The 6,113-nt window shown below is 37.3% G+C and overlaps 1 pseudogene; it reads right to left on the bottom strand.

The window, feature by feature from the left end:
* Positions 1-4,030, bottom strand: part of LOC102476348 (dynein light chain roadblock-type 1 pseudogene) — an 18,595-nt pseudogene extending 14,565 nt beyond the window's left edge.
* Positions 4,031-6,113: the final 2,083 nt, after the last annotated feature.

Below are 6,113 nucleotides of genomic sequence, written 5' to 3'. Positions count from 1 at the left end.
CATAGAAAAGATATTGAATGTTGAAGCGGGGAGATTAATGTCTCTGTATTGACTGACATGCATGGCATTCCCTTTTGAAAAAGCAATGTAATACACTGTAAAGATATATGTAATCCAATGTAATATAAAGAAGATTATGATGATAATAAAAAAAGAATTATAAAATAGTAGAAGTTCTTTCATTGAATGAATTGTACTGCTCATCATTGCCTTTATCCACGATGTGTGAAATATGTAAGAAATATAAATAAATGCTATATTTGAAATCAGCTCATAGATGAGTCATACAGGTTTTTTTCTCCACATTTTCTGTGCAAATGTTTTTATTATTCTTTTTCAGTTGTTTGGGGAAATATCTATGTTTACAGATTTCTCATCAATAAAAGATGTTGAGTAGGAAAAAGCAGAGAGAATGAGATACTTTCCCAGGTCCTCATTCTGCCAATTTTAAAAAGCAGTACAAAATTGCTCTGTAGCGCGTCAAGAAATGGCAGTGAGCGGGGCTTGGAAAGGCTCACCAGCCACATGTTCCTCCATGCAGATTTGCATTGGTTCCTCTGCTGCCCAAGGGAAATGTAAATTTTGGCAAGATTAACAGACCTTGTGGGAGAATATGGGCCCTCACCCCTACTCATCATATAACTGTTTTGGACTTTTTTTTCCTTCTTCATTTTTCTTTGCTTTAGGGGCTTGGAAGTTTTCAGTATGTTGATAGGTGGAGGTAGAGAAGAGTTTAAATCAACAGTGGCCTTTTGTCTTTAAAATACTTTAGAGTCAAATGGTAAAACAGTATGAAAAACCGACCCACATGAAGAGGTCCTTGGTTTGCATCCCAAGATGTCTCTGTATATGACAGGTGTATGCACAAGTGCCCATGCTCTGGGCTGGCTCGGGCTGGAGGTGGATTGTAGAATGAGGGCCATGTGGAGAGTCTCTGTCTCTGTCCAAGATCTTTTAGGTTAAAACTACAAACTCAGAGAAGAGTGTAGAGAAGGAAATTAGGGAGAAAAATAGAGAAGTAAGACATCTGTGGGAGACAGAAGTGGTTTATTACCTGTCGATAATAATGTGTATAGTATTCTCAACTGGACTGGTCTGAGGTGCATTTCATGCTGGGTAAATTCTCTCTACAAGCTTAATGATGTATAGTGACTGACTATATATTAAATAATAATAATAAAATCTTTAAAAAAGAAAAACTAGCAAGTCATGTATTCATTAACATCTGCCCCAAAACCGGACTACAAGAAAATTAGAAAGCAATAGCAGGACTAAAAACTTCAGTAGATCTAGCTAAAAGCAAAACTGATACAGCAAATTTTTTTTTTTAATCTTACTATTACACAGAGGGAAAATTGTTTGAGTTTTCCTAGAAATATTGGTTTGTCAGAAAAATCTTGACCTTTTTTTCATGTTTTTCTATGCAAAAATGAGTCATGACTTTTTTTTGGGGGGGGTAGTTTTTTTGTTATAGGGCGTGTGCGCTCACCAGAAAGGCCGACAGGAACAGAGAGACAGACAGCGAGAAATCACCCCCCATGGGGGATGGCCACGCCGCAATCCCTTCTCCTCCACTCCTCTCGGGATCCTGGGCACGCACGCACACGCACCCAGCATGAGTTTAAGCTTCTGGGTCCAGGACTCAAACCGCAGTCGACTATGTGAGAGTCCAGTGGCATAGCCATTATGCCAACTGCTGGTCCCAAAAATGAGTCATGACTTTTCTGACAACCCAACAGTAAACCTAACAGAGAAGAAAACACAATGAGGCTTAGTCAGGGCTATCTGAGACTGTTTGTTTAAGTGATAAGTTATAATTAGGCAAAAAAAGAAAATCAGAAAAAAAGAAATTGAAGAAACATTTATATGCTGAAATATCTGTATATAAACAAATGCAGATAAAATAAAACTGAATTCCAGTTAAATTTAATTTTAAAAGACCAAATCTAGATGCACACTGACAATTTACCTTAGAAACATGCATAGACATCCAACCAAATGTGTGTGAGTGTGTGTGTGGGTGTGTGTGTATTGTGTTCTCAGAGAAGTCATAACACATTTTTGCATAGGAAAATACATAATTATTTTTCTAACAACCCAATATATATTTTTATTTACAAACAAAACAGTCAAACTTGTATCCAACTTATCCTTTGCTGAACCACATGCAGGTCAATATAGTAAAATTTATAGAATTTTTAAGTGGTAAGACTGTAAATAAGTATATTAAACCCAATGAAATCGGCCTTTTATTACTTTCATACATTAAAGAACAAATAAAACCAAAAAACTTCTCAATAATACAAGAACTCAGAAAATATACTATATACCCTTCTTTAAAAAGTTATTTCAGTTGGGAACCAGCAGTTAGCATAATGGCTATGTCGCTGGACTCCCACATAGTCGACTGTGGTTCGTGTCCTGGACCCAGAGGCTTAAAACTCACACCGGGCACGTGTGTGTGCGTGCCCAAGATCCCGAGAGGAGAATGGAGAAGGGATTGTGGCGTGACCATCCCCCCTGGGGTGTGATTTCTCGCTTTCTGTCTCTATGTCTCTGTCTGCATTAATTTGTTTCTGTTTTTGATTTTTGTCTCTCTTCTCTCACTGAAATAAAAGCTCTATAGATGCTAAGAATTTTCTCTGTTTTGCTTAAGGAGAGTTCCTATTATAGGTGCTTCATAAATATTTGAAAAACTTTAAAGATAGTCTTCATTTTAGTATTGTATGTTTTCAGTTTGTGCATGAGGAGCATGAATTTCTTATACAACAAAAAAAAGTTAAAAATAATCATCATGAAAACTACACATGCTACACACACACACACACACACACACACACACACACAAATACACTTATTAACTTGCAATACATGAATTGATTTCTTCTTGTCTATAAAGCTCTTTTTTGAGATATATATTTTGACAAATATAAATTTTAAAAGAAAATAATATTATGACCAAATAAAAAGTATAAAAGTTCATGTTATTTTATTTGGAGAACTAGGACAGGATAAAAAGTATACAACTAGGGGTCAGCAAGTGGCATGGTGGTTAGGTGTTAGACTCCCATATGGCTGACTGGAATTCAAGTCCAGCACCTGGCAGCTTGCTTTTTCCCTTTCCCTTTCTCTCTCTCTCTCTCTCTCTCTCTCTTTCACTCTGATCAAAAATTTTAAAATAATAATAAATAAAATAAATAAATCTTTTTTTTTTGAGAGGTTTTTGCTATAGGGTGCGTGCACTCACCAAACAGACAGAGAGAGACAGAGAGACAGAAAGCAAGAAATCGCCCCCCCAGGGGGGATGGCCATGCCACAATCCCTTCTCCTCCGTTCTCCTCTCAGGATCTTGGGCATGCTTGCACATGTGCCCATCATGAGTTTTAAGCCACCAGGTTTTAGACTGTGAACCACATTCAACTACATGGGAGTCCAGCGGCATAGCCATTACACTAACTGCTGGTCCCTAAAATAAATCTTTTAAAAAAATATATAACTAACAAGCCTGGGACCCATCCTGAAGGCTCCATGTTTTTACTGATTTAAGATGCTACAAATAATGTCCATTTTATACTAGTAATAACCTACAGAATAAAATGCTTCAGAATGGAAACAGCTCAAAATTAAATCAGTTTCCTTGGTATTTGATCTAAACTGAGATAACTCTGTTGACAGTAGAAGGTTGTTAATTTGATGTTATATACACCCAATTGTCTTTCTTTAGCAAAGATGACCCAGGGGCTGAGGCTGCCCTTAAAAGTTAATTCATTTGGTTTTCCGTGGCTATCAGTCACATGCACATGTGGTAAAACAAGCAAAAGAACATTGAGTTTTCATATAAAGCAAAACAGGAAAATGAATTCTTTTTTCAATTGTGCAACTTACTGAGGGATTGATTGCCTGGAGTGGTTTGGGCAAACACTGTATTCCCTGACTGATTCTCAATGTACTGAAGTCCTCCAGTGGGAACACAGTGCTCCTCCTCTGGGTTCTGGCTTCTAGGCCCTGTGCTGCACCACTTGCCACTCATTGGCTAGTTATTTATTCCAGAGAAGACCACGGCCCTGAGGCGGCCTCCTCACAGAGGTCCCTTCTGTCCATTTAATGAATTTGTTCTCTTGACTAATCCTGCTAGTGACTAGGATATGAATATTTGCTAATGTTATGGTTTTGTGTGGGCTGATAAATATTAACTCCATGTTCTGCCTGATTTATAAACTTACTGCAAAATAAAATAAAAAATATTCAAGCATCCCTTTTGGAGTGTGAGCTATGATCAGTGGTGACCAATGTTTATAACACCAGTCCTAAGTCACATTAATAGCATGTACTCTGAAATCGTGTGATGAAAACATAGTTTCTCTTCTGAGGTATTCTTCCCTAAAATTCATAACGTCTGCTTAACTCTGAAAATATCATCAGACAAACCCAAACTGAACATTCTATAAAATACCTGATCATCTCAAACCTGTTTAGTCATGAATAACAAGGATTATCTGAGAAACTATTCTAAATCAATTGACAACTAAATTGATTGTGGAACAGAAAACAGACATTAGTGAAAAAATAGTGAAACCTGAACAAAGTCTGAAATTTCGTTACTAATTAGATACCAAAGTTGGTGTCTCAGCTGTGACAAAATTACCATAATAATATAAGATGTTAAGAATAGTTGTCTAGGTGGTCAGCTGGTGAGATTCAAGTGAATGGTGAGATTCAAGTGAATGTAACAGATGAGGCAAAACTTCATAGTCCGATTCATTCAACTTTTGAAGCATTGGTTGTGGGACATACAGTTGGGTGTTATTGTAAAGAATTGAGCACTTTCTGTTGACCAATGCTGGCTTCAGGCGTGGCCGTTTTCAGTGTATCTCATGGATTTGCTGAATATACTTCTCAGATATAGTGGTTTTGCCTGGATTCAGAAATTTTAATTGGATAGACCCCATCAAACCATGACCATGACTTTTTTTTTTGGGGGGGTGCAAGTTTGGCTTTGGGAAGTGCTGCGGAACTTTTTCTTGGTCCAGTCACTGAGCTGGTCTTTGCTGGCTGTCATATAAATCCACTTTTCATTACATATCACGATCCAATCGAGAAATGGTTTGTTGCTCTTGCACAAAATAAGAAAAGATACATCAGAGGCAAGGAGCAGGCCTTCATAGGAAGACTCCTCCATGACTGCTGAGAACTAGTGATCTCAGGGAAAAAAAGAGAAATGAAGATTTTCTACTGATAATTCAGCCTCCAGCCCCCAAACACAAGTGGTAGGGAGCCCCTCTAGCCTTCTCCATCTGTCTCTGTCTGTCTCTGCCTCTCTGTCTTCTCATATTTTTGTAATTTTTTCTTTTTAAATTTTTTTAACCTAATGTATTCTCTTGGCTTTCAGATCTCCCTTTGTCTTGCTAATAATCCACTTTCCCTCTCCCCTCCAGGAGAGGCAAGGGGCAGGCCTTCCAAAGAAGACTTCTCCATGTCTGCTGAGAATTAGTGATTTCATGTGACATACTTGTGCATTGCACGTTTTTTTATTTTTTGCTTTTTTAAAAAAATTAATTTTGGGTTGCTTTTTCCTTTTTTTCCTTCTCTTTCTCTCTCTTTCTTTGTTTTATTTTGTTTTTCTCTCTGTGTGTTTCCTTTTCTTTTTCTTCTATCTCATCACTCTACTCCTCAATCTCCATTCTCTATGTTTCTAGATGGATCTAAAGGAACCATAGCCAAATATCCAAATACTATTAGGGTTAACATATTCCTCAATACCCACTGAATCTTCTTCACAAAGGGATAAAAATGTAATGGCAAAGAGATTCCAGATGACCTCCTTCTGCATGCTCCTGAATGTTCATATTGAATTTCAAAAATTAAGAAGAAACACACCATCTATCAGATGACTAAAAATCAACACAAGGTCACAAGAAATATGAGAAAGTAAAATATCTCTCCTCCAAAAGAAAAGAATAACTCCTCTTCATCCACAGACAGTTCACTGGAAATCATGGAAATGTCTGATAAAGAATTTATATTATTCATGATGACAAAGCTAACAGAGATGGAAGAGAAGAGAGACAATGGACTGCAAAAGAGGTAGAAGAAAGGAGCTGACAAGTTCCAGG

This window comes from Tupaia chinensis, unplaced genomic scaffold (genome assembly GCF_000334495.1).
Source record: "Tupaia chinensis unplaced genomic scaffold, TupChi_1.0 Scaffold145519_1, whole genome shotgun sequence".
In the NCBI taxonomy this organism is placed as follows: domain Eukaryota; kingdom Metazoa; phylum Chordata; class Mammalia; order Scandentia; family Tupaiidae; genus Tupaia; species Tupaia belangeri.
Note: the sequence above shows the minus strand (reverse complement) of the source record. Positions and strands in the feature narration are given on the sequence as shown.